At 49.3% G+C, this 19,075-nt stretch overlaps 1 long non-coding RNA gene across 1 annotated transcript in view; it reads left to right on the forward strand.

Annotated features, from left to right (window-relative positions):
• The first annotated feature begins 1,948 nt into the window (after positions 1-1,948).
• LOC128056867 (uncharacterized) overlaps positions 1,949-19,075 on the forward strand; it is a 129,338-nt gene continuing 112,211 nt past the window's right edge. Inside the window, exon 1 of the long non-coding RNA XR_008200181.1 lies at positions 1,949-2,094. This is a non-coding gene — a long non-coding RNA (uncharacterized LOC128056867). The remainder of the gene's footprint in view (positions 2,095-19,075) is intronic.

Below are 19,075 nucleotides of genomic sequence, written 5' to 3' on the forward strand. Positions count from 1 at the left end.
TCTTTGAATCCTACAATGCGGGAGATCTGGGTTCAATCCCTGGGTCGGGAAGATCTCCTGGAGAAGGCAATGGCACCCCACTCCAGTACTCTTGCCTGGAAAAACCCATGGACGGAGGAGCCTGATAGGCTACAGTCCATGGGGTCGCAAAGAGTCAGACAGGACTGAGTGACTTCACTTTCACTTTCAGCCTTCATAATGGAAGGCTGGCTTTCTCTGCACACACCCTTGCACCACAGCCTGCATCTGGGGGCTGCTGGGCCTCATGGCCTGAGCTGTGTGCCTTTGGGACAGGCTGCTCATGGGCCGACCACCCCACCCTTGTTTCCACTCCCCCAGAGGAAAACACATTGCGATGCATTGCACAACAAAGCTGTTCTGAAATTCTGGAAAACCAACAGGCTTTCCATTCTCCTGGAAAAAAAACCAAAAAAGCAACCCCCCCCAAAACTTCCAGAAATAAGAATATTTGCAACTTTCACAGGGACTTCAAAGGACTTGGCGTTGTCTGATAGAAATATTTTAACAGCCGCGATGGTTCTGTTAAAAGAACTGAGATCAAGTGTTACTTCTGTGGTGGTTCAGGGGCAAAGAACCCACCTGCCAAGGCAGGAGACGCGGGTCCAATCCCTGGGTCGGGAAGATGCCCTGGAGGAGGGAATGGCAGCCCACTCTGGTATTCTTACCTGGGAAGTCTCATGGACAGAGGAGCCTGGCAGGCTACTGGGGTTGCAAAGGGTCAGACTCGACTTAGCAACTAGACAATAACAACAAGTATCGCTCTAAGATGAATCTGACTCTAAATGGAGACTGGGTCTCCTGATCCCTCCGGGGTGAGGACCACCACACAACGATGCAGCTTGCTCAAGTCTTCTGTCCCCTTCCAAAACGGTATTTCCTCATTAGCTCTCCAGGCTTCAGGGGTATCACAGTGTGGGTTGCACAGCAGCCGGTACTAAGTCAGAAAGGGTGAAGGGCTCCAGTGTTCACCCGTGGCCTTGTGTGGGTCACGCTCCAGAAACCAGGACGGGCCTGATGCAACCACAGCCACCCTTCTTGGTGGCTCAATCTGCTTAACATCACGTGGATTTTGCTCTTCCGTTGCTTCTCATAATTTAAAAATGTGGGAAGCTGTGGAAGGCTGCCCCACCCCAGGGATCATTCCAAAGAAAACTGGGACGTAAGGCTTGCCTCTGTCCTTGCATGCAGACGTCCGTCAACGGTTTTTACAGTTTCCAGGCTTCTGCTTTCATTTCGTTCCTTGGGACTTGAATATTCAAATCTGGCATATTCTTGAAGCCTGAGAGATGGATTTAGAAGCGATTTTGTTTAAGTCACTTGATCCTAAAAACAGGGCACACCCCTTTTTAATAAATAACTTTGAAGAAACTGTGGTTGTAGATTCTGTGATTAGTTTGGTGGAGGAAGATGTACAGGAATAAACACACACTGAAATCATGAGGGCAAAGTAATGTCCTCAAAGAATGAGATCATTCTCATTTTTCTCTATGTCCCTGAAATGCCCTGAAAAAGCAAGTATTCAGTGCAGGAGCTTTGCAATCAGTTAGAAAACATCAGTGTCTATGAAGGTTCAAATGCATGGAAGACTCATGCATTTTTCTTTTTTTTTGGCCATTCCTAGACCTCCTAAATAAGGCATTTTTCCCTAGAGTAGGCTCCCGGGCAGCATGTCAGGGCAGTGGCTGAGTCTGCTTGCCAGGGGTCAGGAAGGCTGTTCTTCCAGGAAGGGCTGCAGAGACCCTGGGAACAGGACTAGGCTGCTCACAAGTATGAAGAGAATGTCGGGAGAGGAAGTGGTGGCTGTGAGTCAGCATGAGTCATCTCGTTCCAATGAGAATGAAGACTGAGGTGTGCGCCTTTTTTTTCTCTCTCTCTCACTTTTTAAATTTTTTTTATTTTTTTGAGTCTCAATCGTGTGGACATCACTGGGAATGAAGGGAAATAACTGACTGAATGGTCGTTGCTTTTTAAGTTTCAAACCGACATTCCAGGCGGGTTGTGCCCGAGCCAGCCTCGGGCTTTCAGACCTTCATAGCCTGGTCCTGAGAAGGTAGAGCTCTCAGCTTCTCCCTGGTGAGTATGTTTCTGTCACTTTCTTGCTCATTTCTGCAGTTTGTCTCAAGAGTCTCAGCTCCAGGAGCTTGGCTGAGGGGTCTTGGAGTGGATGCTGTGTTTCGTTCAGACTTTGAAGATCTCTGACTTTAGAAGTTGGTTTCCCAGCGCCCTCACCCTCCTAGCTACTGTCTGTGAGCCTGATGGTTTGGAGAAATTTCTTAGCCTGTTAATTGTGAGCGTGTGTATTACGGAGAAGCCAGTGATGCTTGGCTGGTTTAAAATAAGCTGTTTTAAGACTCCTCTCTAGAGCCAAAGGGAAATTCAGAGATGGAGGTGGGTGACCGTGCTAACCCAGGGGTGCTGAGGTTGGGCTGGCTTCCGCTTCTCAGGGGTGGAGGCAAGACAGCTTCTGAGCAATTTTTGGCCTCGTGGTCTGAGCTGCCCACTTTTGGTGCAAGGATTACAATAAAGAGACAGAATTTCGACTTTTCTCTCTAAAAGCATGTGAACGATTCCAGGAGCTTATTGAATGTCTTTTGCTTTTCCTTAGCACTGAAAGTCACAAACGGTAGTAAAATCAGAAAGAAAATATTCAGGGGGCTGGGGGCAGCGGGGGCGGAGGTGTGAGGATGGGGGAGCTGAGTCGTTGAGGCTTGACTTGACCTTGATATGTGTTTCTCAAGCTGCTACTATTCTGATAAGGCTTCGCTTTACTGTCAAGTAAAATACAGGAAACTTTTTTTTTTCAAATGTCGTCTGGTTACTGTAAATGAAACGGTTAAAATGTCATAAATACCTTATGATAAACATTTTTCAAATTTGCTTAAAAATCTGCACATCAGTAAGCAGGGTATGACAGAGCTTTTTCAGTACAGTCATTTGAGTGCGTGGGCTTCCTGGGTTAATAATGAGTCAGCACCCGATTTCTCAAATTGGAGTGGCTGAGACAACATTCTGTTTGCCCCCAGCACAGCCCAGGGGCTGGCGGGCCCCTCCTGGAGGGTGTGGCTGTTTGGTCTCCTCTCCTGTTTGGGTAGCCCGTCTGGCTTCAGTCCCAGCTCTGCTCTGTGTGGCTGGGAGACCCCTTTGCTGAGGGGTCCTTGTGTAGGTTCATCTCTTCTGGCTGATGCTGAGGGGTTTGAGGGTCTGCCATCATGGGATTGGTTAAGTATACAGTTGGTGCAATTAAAAATCCAGAGTTTATGAAGGGTAGTGGTGACCCAGGGCTGAAGCTGTACCTTGTGTCCTGTGACGTTACACTGGCCGAGGGACCTGGGGGGAGAGGCGGTCACTGCGTGAGTTTCAAAGCCCACGTCGTGCAGGGGACAAGTACATAGGAAGACCGCTACGTGTCTCCGCTTAAAAGCCAAGAGTGAGATTCTGAGGAAGAAAACCTCCCTCCAGCTTTCCTCTTCTTATCTACAACATGAGAAAAATATTAAAATTTTAAACAATAATCACTGGGTTGCAGGCTAGCTGCTCAAGGCCCCAGCGCAGGCCCTTTTGACTTCATCCTGCACTAAAGTCTGTTGGCCGCGCAGGGCTGGTTTCTGGTGTTCCTATGACTATAGGTGGCGGGTCCATATTCTTTGGATCGCAGGCCCTGTATAACCCTCGAGCAAGGCTCTCGGGCTTCCAGACCATGTGTGACTCCACTCGTTTCAGTGGGTGGTCCAGAGGACTCAGAGAACCAAGTGTGTACAAGAGGGTCCGGACTCAGCAGCGCACATTTGACTCTTTGTGACCGCACGGACTGTAGCCCGCCAGGCTTCTCTGTGCATGGGATTCTCCAGGCAAGAATACTGGGGTGGGTTGCCATTTCCTCCTCCAGGGGATCTTCCCAATGCAGGGATCAAACTCGAGTCTCCTGCCTCTCTCCCATTGGCAGACAGATTCCTTACCACTGAGCCAGCTGGGAAACCCTTGGGCTCGGCAGGGCCTCCCTCAATGTTAGCTCTACTGCCTCTCCTCTTACCTGGACTCTGTAGGGATCTGGGCTTCCAGCTCCTGTCTTTAAATCCCTGGACTTTTTCAAGCAAGATCCTGCGATTCCAGTGGAGTGAGCCTTGTTCCAAGGCTGAGTCACAGCCACACAAGTGTCAACTCAGGGGCTCAGCCAGGCAGGCTGCAGGGGTTTCTAAGGTGAGAGATTTGCCCAGCATCTCTTCCTTGGTGAGTAATCTTTGTAAGTGCTCAGAGAAATGCCATCTTTGTGGACAGAAGAGACCATAAAAGCAGAAATGCCTTAGGCGGTGCCTCTGTGTCCCCTGGCCACCGGTCCTCTCTGCTGTCCACATTTCAGAGATTGTACCAGGCACCAGACGTGTGTTTATCCCTGGGTCCTGTGTCTCTAAGTCCTCCTGGCTTTGGGGTGGCTGCTTTTATCCTAGACACTGATTGTGTTCTGTCGTGTGGAAGTCAGGCAGTCGTATGGATGCTGGAGGTCCACGGGTCTCTCACCCGTGAGACAGAAGCCTATGGCGAGCCACTGTCATCACTTCTGTAATCAGAAGGGAGACTCATTTAGGAAGGTCTGAAGTAAAGCTGCGGGTATGTCTGAAAGGAGCATTTCCGAATGTGATTTGCTGCTTTATCATCTTTTCCTAGGGCTTCCCTGGTGGCTCAGTGGTAAAGAAACTGCCTGTCAGTACAGGAGATCCGGGTTCAATCCCTGGGTCAGGAAAATACCCTGGAGAAGGGAATGGCAACCCACTCCAGTATTCTTGCCTGGGAGAGGATCCTGGCGGGCCACAGTCCCTGGAGTCGCAGAGTCAGACACGACTGAGCGACTGAACAATAACTACAACATCTTTTTCTAACTACCCAAAGGTGCTGAGTCTAAGTGTGAACGTGGGTAGGGATGAAGAGAGAGAAACATTCTATAATAGAGACTTCAGATGTTTTAAAAGCACCTCTTTGGCAAAAAGAAAACGCTGAGAGTTTGATGACATTTGGCAAGTTGCCCTGTGCCCTCTGGTCGTGGTGCCCTCAGCCTGAGGACTGGCCTATGGCTTGTTGCCTAGGTACCCCCCCTCTCAGCTGCTAGTGAACACCCCAACCAGGGCTCTCATTATCCCTTGCAATGAGGTTTCCATGGCACTTGAGAGGTGGCCCTCAAAACCCTCGGTGTTTGGCAATCTGAGCTAGTTTTTTAACTTACTCGTGTCCTATCTTCATCACCATGAAATGCAAATAGCATAGCACCAGTCTCATGGGGCCTTGTAAACATCAGTGATAATTAGCACACAAGTTACAAGGAGACTCAGTAGCCATCACGTACACATTCACTGACTCAGAAATGTATTCACACACCTTTCCATCTCTTCCTGGGCCCTGAACCCTGTGAATCCATAAAGAACTGGCTCTGATGCCCCTGAAGTGAGATCCCCTCTGTGTCATCCATAATATGACACGTTCTGTATCTGCAGGACATTTCTTGATTAGGTGAGTGGGAAAGTCTTCTTGGTTCTCTCCAGGAACACTGGGGTTCTAGATGTCATGACCATCATCACCATCATCATCATCCTTGTCCTTAACATTATCACAGAGAGAGCAGCTCTAATTTCATTCTGCCCAACCACGTGGTAACAATAGTAACTGTCTGTATATTACCTTTAACCCCCTTCTCCCAAACCCCACATGTACCCACCCTAGAAGACAGAAAGGAGGGCCACGTTCCTCTACTCACTGGAGATCCAGGATTCCCAGGCAGGTGTATCAGGCAGAGCAGTTTCCTTCAAGGAGTGCACTGGTGATGGGAGAGCCCCTCGCCCCCACCAGGAGAGGAGAGTCAGGAAAATCAGGGGACTAGGAGGATTCTGAGCATCATCCAACCAGACTCAGGCCACAAGCCAGAAAACTCATGACCACTGAACCTAGACCTGCCCCCAGGGTGGGAGCAACTGGATTCTGCACCCATGCTTCCTGTCTTAAAGTCGGCTACAGTCAACTTCTGGTTGTTTGAAAATCATCATAGTATATGGAGCTGACTCATATTGAAAATATTAAGTAAGATACACTTAAAACTAAAACACAGGGGAACATAATATGGCCTTGCCTTGTCGATTCTGGAGACATTCAAGATCAGACAGTGTCTCAAAAGTCAGATCTTTACATTCATTCTGCAGGGATCCAGAAGTCCCAAGTGTGTCCTTGTGCTCTCTCTGCCCTCCTGGGAATTGCCCCATCAAAGGAAGGTGCCAGGGGCTTTGTGCATCTCCTTTCTGAGTTCAGGCGTTGCCTCCTGGGCTCTGGCTCCAGTGTGTCAGTCAGTCTTAAGTGGCATCACTTTGTGGACAGTGTTCCCCCTGCAGTCGCTTCTGCCATAATCCAGAGGACCCTCTACCCAGCGCCTTGGGGTGGGGCAGTGCTGTGCTTCGCTCAGCGCTGCGGGGCAGAGTTTGGGCTCCTACCAGACTCCAGAGGACAGTTCTGGGGAGACCACAGAGCTCAGACAAGGAGGAGCAAACAACAGATCAGAAGGAAGTCGAGGCCACAGGAAGGAGGGGTTGGGGGGAGGCTCGACTGGTCTCAGAGGATTCCTCTGATTTAAAAAAAAAACTACACAACTGGTTTAATTGCCTCTTGTGTAATCAGAAAAACTAATGGTGATGGCCAATCTCATCCACTGCAGTTTTCTTGCTTATCTTTTGCTTTCGGGTTTGGTTATTCTGCAAGGGAAGGCACCTACTGCAGGTGCTTTTAGCCCTTTTAGCCACCCTGTCCTCTCAAAACAGTATCATACTTAAGATTTTAGAATTTTTAATAATGGCTGAAGTGTTCTCATTGGCCAAACCCTTCGTAGAGTGTGAGAGGCAGAGTTTCTATCGGTTCAGCTAGATGTAAAGGGAAACCGTCGAACGGCAGTGCGTCCAGCAAGTGTTTAGGTTTACTTTCTCTTACAAAAAGATAAAGCAGGTTGTCCATCCAGGGTGAAGGCCAAAAGACAGTTCATTCATCTTTCTTCTCTGCCATCCTCAGCATTAGCTTTTCCTTGAAATTGCCTTATGGTTTTATTAAGGCTGCTGGATCTCCAGCCATCACCTCTTCATTCCATACAGGAGGAAAAGGACAATGAGGGAAAAAAGCAAGAATCCTAGATGTCAAGCTCCTTTAAAGAGCCTTCCTAGAACCCCCAACTAACCCTATCTGCCTAAATCTTTCACTGGCCTCCTACTGGAGAGGATCCTAGGAATTTTTTTTTTTTAACTCGGCTCATTGCTGACCCTGACATTGCTCTCACTGGAGGCATCAGGAGGGGAGTACAAAGAGACTGGTTTTCCAGAGCTTTGAACAACTGGAGGAGACATTCAAAGGGACAGAAATCCCTTTGATTTTTGTGTTATATCTAAATAGAACTTCTTTTCATTCATGCATTTAGCAAATATTTCTCTTTTATCCATTAAAGTAATGAAAATCTGAGTACTGTTTTGTTTATGGAGTGTTTACTTGGCAACAGGCCCAGTTCTGGATGCATTGTATATATGACTTCACTTAGTCCTCACAGAAGTGTGTGCAGAGTCCATCAGGTATCGTTCCCATTGTCCAAAAGAGGAATCTGGGATCCAGAGGGGTTTAGGAAGCTGAGTAAGGCCACACTGAGCTTGGCTTTGAAACCAACCATCTTGGACCCAGAGATGAGAACAGGCAGACAAGCTCTCACCTATTGTATCTTTCTGGTGAAACAGACATAAATAAATCCAGGAACATCAGGAGGTTGCAGGTGCCCCCAGGAGACCGGCCCAGAGAGATGGGGAGCTCTCATCTCCGGCAGTACCTCATGCCTGGAGAAGACACACTGCCGAATCAGGGCCGAGCTGAGCTTTCTGCACCCCGCCTCCCCCAGGGGACACACCAAGAATCTCAGCTATGTCTGGGCTCATGACTCACCCCTTTCCTTGCAGCCAGCTCTTCCCAACTTGGACCGGCTCCCGGGTCAGGACCACGCCCTTCCAATCCGGGAGCTGCAGCAAGGAAACTGCCCAGATCCGGCTTCAAAGGCTGGGCGGGGTTCCAGGGAAGAGTAGAATGACTGAAGGAGAAGAGGCGGGGCTCCGAGGGCCTGCAGGTTATTCACACACTCAATCTGGCCTTCTCGGCTCCACACAGCCGCCTGCTACCTAGGGACACAGTCAGGGCGACAGGACGCCTGGGGACAGGAGGAGTTTGGGGGAGGGGAAGTATTTGCTGTTAGCACCTCTTGGACCTGCCCTGGGCCAGGAAGACCCCCTGGACAGAGGAGCCTGGTGGGCTATAGTCCATGGAGTCCTAGAGAGTGGGGCACAACTGAAGCAGGTAACCCACGCCTGGGACCTCAGGCCCCTCCTGCGCTCTGCTCAAAGGCACCTTCTCAAGGCCTTTCTCTTTCAGCTCCTGACGCAAGGTGGCCAGTGGAAGGCACAGTTTGTAAGCCCATGGCCTTATTTTCTGTGTGTCCAATGCAGAGGAAGGCCCTGGGAGGGTCTTGCCATGGAGACTGTAGGCCAGTCCTGATCGGGGGAATGGTTTCTGGACTGGGGTGATCGCCTGGATTGTGAGTGGGCTTCTGGATTGTGAGTGGCCCTCTAAATTGTAGGTGGTCCTTTGGAGTGTGGATGATCCCTGGACTGTGGGCCATCCCCAGGACTGTGGGAGATCCTCTGGACTGCGGGTGGCCCTCTAAACTGTGGATGGTCTCCTGGACTGTGAGTGGCCCTCTGCAATATGGGTGGCCCTCTAGATTGTGAGTGGTCCTCTTGACTCTGCGTGACCCACAGCAGTGCCTCTGAGGGTGGCCAGTGGGTCTGGCCTGTTGTGTGTGGTTGGTGAGGCTCACTTCAGTTTTGGAAGTGACCAAGTGGGTTTTCAGATAAGGATTCTCAGAGCAGATTCATATGCTTGTGCGCATTTCTACTTCCCCATTCCTCATTCTCCCTGTAATTGCACCGCTTGTGCAGAGAATTTGTTCAGTGGGTATGGGTTTCAGTCTCTAATGCTAAGATATCAAAGCTAGTGTGTGTGTGTGTGTGTGTGTGTGTGTGTGTGTGTGTGAGTTGCTCAGTTGTGTCTGACTCTTTGCCACGCCATGGACTGTAGTCTGCCAGGCTCCTCTGTCAATGGAATTCTCCAGGCAAGAATACTGAAGTGGGTTGCCATTATCTTCTCCAGGGGATCTTCCTGACCCAAGGATCAAACCTGGTTCTCCTGCATTACAGTTCAGGTCAGTCCCTCAGTTGTGTCCGACTCCTTGCGACCCCGTGGACTGCAGCACCCCAGGCTTCCCTGCCTATCACCAACTCCCAGAGCTTGCTCAAACTCATGTCCATTGAGTTGGTGATGCCGCCCAACCATCTCATCCTCTGTCTTCCCCTTTTCCTCCTACCTTCAATCTTTCTCAGCATCAGGGTCTTTTCCAATGAGTCAGCTCTTTGAATCAGGTGGCCAAAGTGTTGGAGCTTCAGCATCAGTCTTTCCAATGAATATTCAGGAATGATTTCCTTTACCATTGACTGGTTTGATCTTGCAGTCCAAGGGACTCTCAAGAATCTTCTCCAACACCAGTTCGAAAGCATCAATTTTTCGACGCTCAGCTTTCTTCATAGTCCAACTCTCACATCCATACGTGACTACTGGAAAAACCATACTGGAAAAACTTTGTATCGGCAAAGTAACGCCTCTGCTTTTTAACATGCTATCTAGGTTGGTCATAGCTTTTCTTCCAAGGAGCAAGGGTCTTTTAATTTCATGGCTGCAGTCACCATCTACAGTGATTTTGGAGCCCCCCAATATAAAGTCTCTCACTGTTTCCATTATTTCTCCATCTCTTTGCCATGAAGTGATGGACTGGATGCCATGATTTTCGTTTTCTGAATGTTGAGTTTTAAGCCAATTTTTTCACTCTCTTCTTTCACTTTCATTAAGAGGCCCTTTAGTTCTTTGCTTTCTGCCATAAGGGTGGTGTCATCTGCAGTATCTGAAGTTATTGATGTTTCTTCTGGTAATCTTGATTCCAGCTTGTACATTATCCAGCCTGGCATTTCACATGATGTATTCTGCATATAAGCTAAACAAGCAAAGTGACAATATACAACCTTGATGTACTCCTTTCCTGATTTGTAACCAGTCTGTTCTGTGTCCATTTCTAACTGCTGCTTCTTGACCTTCATACAGATTTCTCAGGAGGCAGGTAAGGTAGTCTGGTATTCCCATTTTTTAAAGAATTTTCTCCAGTTTGTGATGATCCACACAGTCGAATGCATAGTCAATCAAGCAGAAGTAGATGTTTTTCAGGAACTCTCTTGCTTTTTCGATGATCCCATTTGCAACCTGATCTCTAGCTCCTCGGCCTTTTCTAAATCCAGCTTGACCATTGGAAGTTCTTGGTTCATGTATTGTTGGAGCCTCACTTGGAGAATTTTGTGCATTATTTTGCTAACGCGTGAGGTGAGTGCAATTATACAGTAATTTGAATATTCTTTGGCATTGTCTTTCTTTGGGATTAGAATGAAAACTGACCTTTTCCAGTCCTGTGGCCACTGCTGAGTTTTCCAAATTTGCTGGCAGATTGAGTGCAGCACTTTCACAGCATCATCTTTTAGGATTTGAAATAACTCAACTGGAATGCCATCACCTCCACTAGCTTTGTTCATAGTGATGCTTTCTAAGGCCCACTTGACTTCACATTCCAGGATGTCTGGCTCTAGGCGAGTGATGACACCATTGTGGTTATCTGGGTCATGAAGATCTTTTTGTACAGTTCTTCTGTGTATTCTTGCCACCTCTTCTTAATATCTTCTGCTTCTGTTAGGTCCATACCATTTCTGGGTCCTTTATCGTGCCATTGCATATACAGGCATATTCTTTACCGTCTGAGCCACCAGGGACGCCTGTCTGAAGCTAGAACAGTCCTTTATTCTCTAAATTACATCACAGTCTCTTGCAAGCTTATACTGCCCCTACTGCACCCCCTCAATCTGGCTGCTGGGGAATTCAGATTCTTTCATTGTCGGGGATCCTTGTTGGTCCTGGGTCATCAAACAATCTTGGGGTATGTGGTGCCAGAAGATGGGGACAGGGGCAGTAGTCCAGTGAGTGAGGTGGTCGCTGCAGCTGCTGCTTCAGCACTGAAGGCGTGCCAGGGGTGAGGCCCCAGAGCTCCTCTGCATCCTGCTCCGCCGAATAGGAGCCCACATGACCTGTCCCGTGCCCACAGTCTCCCTCGTTGGAGGTGCGCTACTTCTCCCACGGCCTGGCGTGAGCCCCTAAGCCTCCACAGCTGCCCTTGACCATGTCTGATGGGAGTGCTGTCTGCCTGATCTGTCCTGCCCAATGCCTGCTGCTGGACCACTTCTAACCTGGGCCTCTGTCTTGGCCTGGTGGGCCAGAAAGAGCGATGTTAACAGTGGAGGCGAAACAGGACACACTTGGGCTACCCATGGGAGTCACGTGATGTCCTCTGTGGCTTCTCAAACCCTCCAGAGCATGCCAACCTATGTGTAACCCCAGCCACATGTGGCTAGTGTGACTGAGGAGCTGAGTTAAATTATTTTTTACTTCATTTCAATTAATTTAAAAGTGAGTATATGTAGCTGCATGTAGCTAATGGTTACCCTATTGGACGGCACAGATGGAGAGCTTGTTGTCCTAATCCGGGTTGAGGGTCGGGCTATCACCCTGAGAAAGGATGTGGCCTTGGGGTGAAGGTTCAGAATGGGGCACCTTGTCTACCGGGGTCCCCAGAAGAGTGTGTGCCTCTCCCAGGTAGAGATACCTTCCGCCAGGAGGGTGAACCAGGCAGATAGAGATCCTGGACCTTGGTCCCCAGTGACCATAAGCCTCAAGGTCCCCATCTCTGGGGGATAAACCCCCAAGTGACTCTCAGGGCCTGAAGGTCCCCAGGTGAGGGGTCTGTCCAGGAGGATGCCAGGGCTGGGCGCCTGGCACCCGGAACATTTCTGCCAGTGGTGTTGATGGCTTTTTCGAGGTTCAGGGGCCTCAGCTGAGGAGCACACAGCCTGGCCATCTATGTTTGTGGTATCTGATTATGAATTTTCCTCTTAGCAGGCATCCTTAGTTTTGTTAGCGTAGAGCCATTTCAAGGACTAAGCAGATTGGCTTAAGGAAACCTCAAGTGTTCCTGTTGCTGGCCTCCTCCACATCCTCCAAATGCATCTTTTGACTTTTTTTCCCCGCCATGCAACTTGTGGGACCTTAGGTCCCTGACCAGGATTGAACTTGAGCCCACAGCATGGAAAGTACTGAGTCTTAATCACTGGATGGCCAAGGAAGTCCCTCTTTTGACTTTTCAAGAGAGAAGCATTAAGCTGTGTCCAATTATCGTTGATAAGAAACACACAAGCAGTGGGGAGATGAGCTGACCTCGGGAGACGGCAAACCTTGGCCCTTTGGCCTTGCAGCTCTCAGCACAGTACACGCTCACTCGGGCACAGGTGATGTCATTGCTCATGTGTGGGATTGTGGGTTGAGACAGGCTGCCATTCCTCCCAAAAAGCAACCCCAAATTCCAACATTTTGCTTCTGGCAGTTCCCCCAAGCCCAGGGCCCTTTGCTTTTGTTTCTTGGACCATGTGTCAGCAGGGAGCACTGTGATGAAGCTGCTACTGGAGCTGAAATTCTGCTTAATCTGTGGCTCACTGCCTGGTAAGTCATTCGCACCTCCTGGCCTGTTTCCTAATCCTTGAAATGGGAACACGGGAGCATTGGCCACAGAGGATTGTTTTGAGGATGAAAGATTCTTCATGAAAAATCCTTAGAAAAGTGCCACAAATAGTAAGTGTTCTATAGAATTAGCTGTTATTAGAACTGATGCCTTTTTGCCATTCACTGTTTTTGTTTTGTTTTTTAAATTGAGGCATAGATTATGAATATGTCATTTACTCCTGACTTTTCTCTGGGGCCCAGATCTCCACCCCTACAGTAGGAGTGGAAACACACTGCTTGTATGTTTCTTATCAATAATGACTGGACACAGCTTGATGCTTCTCTCTTAAAAAGTCAAAAGACCTCCACCCCATACACTCCAACCTTGGCATCTGAAGAAGTCTGCAGGCTTTCCTCCAGGCCCAAGGGTCAGTGTGGCTTCCACCAGGAGACGGAGATTCAACTGTCCATCTTATCTTTTTTGTTTTAATTTTTATTTTATATTGGGCCATAGCTGATTAAGCCTGACGTGCTGCAGTTCATGGGGTCACAAATAGTCAGACACGACTTAGCAACTGAACAACAAATAGTTGATTAATGATGTGATTAGACATGACTGAAACGACTTAGCTTGCATGCAGGTACAGCAAAGGGATTCAGTTATACATGTATATGCATCTATTCTTTTTCAAATTATCTTCCCATTTAGGTTGTTACAGATTATTGAGCAGAGTTGCCTGTGCTATACAGTAGGTCCTGGTTGGTTATCCATTTTAAATATAGAAGTGTGAGTATATCAATATCCCTTGTATTCACTCATTATTTGACATGTGTTTCTTGAGACCCGGGGAGACCTATGGGATCAATGTTGCAGGGCAAATGTGGCTGTGAGGAGGGCCTCTGGAGGAGGGGCCTCCCGTGTAAAGAGTGGTCTCTCTGATGAGAAGACATTCGAGAGGAGATCTGAGAGTAGGGCTGTGTAGGTGGGGCTTGTTTCTCCTGTGCCGATCTGGCAGCTGGAGTGGAGCTCTGGCTGCCCCTTGCAGCCACGTGGCCAAGAGCCGGTCACTGGACCTCTCTGACCCTCCACACTCACGGGTGTGGGGACACACGGCGGCTGGTGTTCACACGTCCCCCCTGGGGTCATTGTCATCATGAAAACATGTCTCACTTCCCACTGGGTGTGCCCTGGGTTTGAAGGGCACTGCCCTCCACCCCCACAGTCCCTCTGCAAGAGCCCCATATCTTTAAAAATTTTTTTTATTTTGTATTGGGCCATAGTTGATTAACAGTGTTATTAGTTTCAGCTTTCCTGGTGGCTCAGATGGTAACACGTCTGCCTGCAATGCGGGAGACCCATGTTCGATTCCTGGGTTGGGAAGATTCCCTGGAGAAGGAAATGGCAATCCACTCCAGCACTCTTGCCTGGAAAATCCCATGGATGGAGGAGCCTGATAGGCTACAGTCCGTGGCGTCGCAGAGAGTCGGACACGACTAAGCGATTAGTTATTAGTTTCAGGCATACAGCAAAGTGATTGAGTTGTATATGCACATGTATCTATTTTCTTTTCAAATTCTCTTCCCATTTAGGTTACTACAGAATACTGATCTGTCCTTAAACCCCTTCTCTCCTTCCAGACATAGATTAATCCGAAGCCTCCTTTCTAGCATTCACACATTTTGGACCTATCTCTGCCCCTGAACCTACTGTCATAGCCAGGATAGTAATTATGGTCATAATTCAACACATGCCTTAGCATCCATTGATGAATTATTTTGTCCCCCAAATTGCTGAATTATAACATGAGCCCCAGCTTCTTTCACACGAGAGCCCTTCCAATGGTGGGGACATCACCACTTGTGTCCAAGCTCTTCCTGCTCCTAGTGGTTCCTGAAATGTGCAGCAGCCTTCACCCCACACCCCTTCATGGTACGGACTGCAGTTCTTGGACGTCCCTCTTCAACAGAGGCCCCATACCCTGCCTGCTGGGCTGAAGGTTTAGGCCAACACGCTCATCCACTGGACCCACAATCAGCCACCATCCTGCCTCTTTGTGGGGATCTGTGTAAAGCCATATCTCTCTCATTTTGCATTTTTGATGGCAACTTTGTTTTGACTCTTTTAAACAGAAGTAAAATTTTACATTTTCCTTTGTTTGATCTTCTAGATTTGATCAGCATATCCTCTAGTTAAAATGTAAAGCTTCTCCTCGCCAGCTATCTCTTACACACGGTAGTATATATATGTTGATGCTGATTTCCCCGTTTGTCCCACTCTTTCCTTCCCCTGGTGTCCACAAGTTTGTTCTCTATATCTGTGTCTCCATTCCTTCCCTGCAAATAGGTTAATCAATACCATTCTTTTTTTTTTATATTACAGGGAGCCCAGCCTGGTGCTCTGTGACAACCTAGAGGGGTAGGGGAGGGAGGCTCAAGAGGGAGGCAATATGTGTATAATTATGGCTGATCTGCCTTGTTATATGGCAGAAACCAACAGTTTTTCCCCCAATTAAAAAAAATTTTTTTAATATAAAGCTCCGTATCATTGGCCAGTTGGAGGGGTATCCATTTTATAAATTGACTGGAAGAGCTTTTGACTCAGTGGAGACCTAGAGCAGAGACCTGTGGCACTCCACTAGTGATTGTCTTCGAGGCTACCAGCATCTAACACTCTGGGGCACTTCAGTAAACACAAACAACTCACCTTGCAACACAAGTTTCAGTGATGTGGATGAAAGGATGTGTGGTGTGATGCCATCAGGTGTGTGATGTGATCTTATAGACAGGTAGGGGGTGTAGCAATAATTTAGACACTCAGCCAGACTTCTGATGGGAGATGGGTAGCCACCCTCCTTCTCTCCTGTTCTATTCTTTCTTTCCCCCATCCTCAGGCATGAGAAGCTTTTGGGAAGGCTAGCTAACACTTGGGTAGCTGTCAATTAGATACTGGGGCTTCCCGGTGGCACTCGTGGTTAAGAATCCACCTGCCAAGCAGGAGATGCAAGAGATGCAGGTTTGATCCCTGGGTCGGAAAATCCCCTGGAGGAGGAAATGGCAACCCATTCCAGTACTGTTGCCTGGGAAAGCCCATGGACAGAGGAGCCTGGCAGGCTATAGGCAACGGGATCACAAAGAGTTGGACATGACTGAGCGGAAAATTAAATACTAGCAATAAGTTACTTTAAACTTCTAGAACATTTGAACTCTTGCTTGTCAGTGATCCCAGTTTTAGTTGTTTTCCATAGATATCCTCAGAGTTTGTGGGCTGGATGCATTTGATCCGCTGAGCCCAGTCTGACAGACGGGAGACTCTGTGTGCGCGGTCCCTTTAAAGTCCCAGAAGTGCCTGTTCAGGGTGAAGGTCTGCGGAGGGAGAGGTGAGGCGCGGAGTGAGTGCAGACTGCCGCCCAGCAGCACTAGGGGTGACTGCAAACCCCGAGCTTCCCCGGGAAAGCGAGCCTCCCGGCTCCGCCTGCTGGCCCTGTGCTCACCAGCTGAGTCCGCAACAGGAAGTCACTAGAGGGGGGATTTTATTTTCCAAGGGCACATCCAGATGAAAGCCTTTCAGGATCATTCAAGTACATTGTTTCCAAAAGAAGACAGCTCTTTTGTAACCCCTTCTGGAGCAACTCTCCTGTGCGCAGGGAGTCTCGCTGGGCGTTCTGTGGTTGGTGAGTGGTAGGGGGCATCCTCCAATCACGGGCACCCAGAGGCTGGCTCCTGGAAAGGGGTCCTTAGGGGGCACTGACTTTCAGCTGGTGCTTCTCAGCATCTCTTGAGATTTCCACACATGTCCAACTCTTTGCGACCCCGTCAGGCTCCTCTGTCCATGGGATTTCTCAGGCAAGGATACTGGAGTGGGTTTCCATTCCCTTTTCCAGGGGATCTTCCTGAACCAGGGATTGAACTGTGTGTCTCTTGCATTGGCAGGCAGATTCTTTACCACTGAGTCACCAGAGAAGCCCCTGAGATGACCATATAGAATGTCTCTTTTATTCTACAAATGCAGGAAATAGGGAATAGGGTTTCCAGCTTTAATTTATTTGAAGAAGCTTCAAAAATAAAACTGTATTAAAAAGCATTCAGTGGAAAGCACATTCCTACCGTGGTCTCTGATCCGGTTCCCTCTGACGCCCCCTCCATCACCCTATTCTTAGTTTCTTATGTATCTGCCAAGACTTTCTTTATGCAAATATCAGCGCGTAGTAGAATGAGTCTTTTTCTTTTCTTTCCTATTTTCCGCAAAAACTATCACAGTCATTTTTGACAGTGAAACCACTTTGTGTGTGGAGAGGATCGGCTTGTGGGCGCCAAGTTCAGTGGTCCCGAGGTTAGGGTGGTCAAATCTCAGGGTTCAAGGGCGACTGGCCTGGTGTCCTACCAGTAGGGCCGTGGGCTTGTCCAGGTGTCCAGGTGACAGATGGACAGGTCCTCACAGTCTAGGAAGTCATGTGTGCATGGGCCCCGGTCCCCAGTGAAGCCCCAAGAGGCAGAGGGGTGAGTCGCCATCATCCAGAGCAGGCGGTTCTAAGACACATTCCCGGGGCTGCATCTGCACCCCCCAAGGTGATGGTTCGGAAAGCGGCTGAGGGCCAGGAAGGAGAGACTCGACTCTGACAGGCGGTGCTTCCTGAGGGTCCCAGGCCCCCAAAGTCAATTTGACACCAAGTTGTATTTACAAAGCAGACAGATGAGGAAATGGAGACTGCAGGTTCAAAAGAATTATCTCAGCATTCTTCTGAGCAAGTGTCCCTGCCTATTGAAAGTCACTGAGTTTTCGGTGGTGAAAGCGTTTCAAGCAGCCTTGGCTGGCTTCAGCGAGCACCTTCTCTGGGCCGTCGTCGCTCCCCAGCCACCTCTTAAGGATCGTCCCCAGTCCTCGGAGAGGAAGCAGCAGCTGAACCACACAGCTAACCAGCGGAGGAGCCAGAGTCCCAGGCCAGCTGGTCCCCAGGCCACGCCGGCTTCTCAATGGACAGCTGAGGTCTCTGAGCTTTGCTAGATTTTACCCTCAGAGCACCCAGGAACGTAGGAGGCAGAAGGCAGCACAAAGGCCCAGGCTGGGTGTCAGCTTCGACAGGAGATGATGGCCCAGCCCTCCTATCCAACCCTGTTCTTTTTAGACCCTGGGCCGGCCAGGGAGGCTGGGCTCCCCTTCCTCCTGAGGACCTTGGAAATCAGCAGCAGGATTTTGAGCTGGATGGAATTCTGAGCTTTTTAATTTGACTCCATCTCAGTGCAGACGTTGACTCTGATGGAAGAGGAAGCAAATGCCAGGTGCTTCTTAAGAAGGGAACTTCTTTGGGGGGAATAAGTTTGAGGGAGGAGACAGGCAGAGTTGGTGACGATGAAAGTGAGTAGGGGTCCAGCTCTGAGAGTCACCGCCGGGGCCCCCGGGTGTGTTCGGGTGGGGCTGCGGCACCCCCATATTCACCTGTTGAAGCCCCACCTGGAGTAACTCAGGAGGAGGAAGCAGCATCGGATGCAGTCAGTGGAGATGAGGCCCTCCTGGAGCCGGGTGGGCCCCTAGTCCATGATGGCTGGTGTCCTTACAGGAAGGGGGCCGCTGGGACAGGGGCTGAGAGAGGGTGTCATGTGAAGGTGACTGAGGGCCACCAGGAGCGAGGAGGGTGGCTCGAAGCAGAGCCCTGGAGACTTCAGAGGAAGCCTGGCCCTGGAACACCTTGATCGCGGACTTGTAGCCCTCGCAACTGTGAGATGATACGATTCTGCGGCTTGATTCCCCTGGTTTCCTTTGAGGCATTTGGTGATGGCAGGTCTAGGAAATGAGTACAAAACGGTGGACGTCCTCAAAGATGCTGCAGGAGGCGCCTCTGAGCAGGTCTCCACCCGCACCCAGCTCTGGGTGGATTAACCCTCAAGAAGCATCTGCCAGCAGTCTATGAGTGAGTGACTGATGCAGGCACCCAGGTTTTATTTAAGCACATAAGATGTTTTCACTTTCCCTGAACTGCCGAAAGGCAACTGCTCAAAAATGGAGTGTGGTCTTTACATTTGCTCAAAGAAAAATTTACAAAGGGAAGACAAGGAAAAGCGTGCTTCATCTTTTCAAGTGATGGGTTCCGACGCTCCATCCCGGAAGTAGGCTATGGGGTGTGTCCCCATACAGGGGGCTGTTTCGGTCAGTCACCCCCAAGGGCCCTTGCCTGAGCCACGGGCTCCATGTAAGCAGGGAACCTCACACGAGAACAATCGGAACTTTCACGGTCATTGTTGTTTTCCAGCTTCTTTCCCTTCCGCCCATGCTCACACTCATCTCTCCACATTCGCAGAGTGGGGCAGGGGTTCCCTAGGGGCCGGGAAGTCACATTTTCTGGGGGGACTTTTTCCACATTTCCTG

Source organism: Budorcas taxicolor, chromosome 11, assembly GCF_023091745.1.
Source record: "Budorcas taxicolor isolate Tak-1 chromosome 11, Takin1.1, whole genome shotgun sequence".
Taxonomy (NCBI): domain Eukaryota; kingdom Metazoa; phylum Chordata; class Mammalia; order Artiodactyla; family Bovidae; genus Budorcas; species Budorcas taxicolor.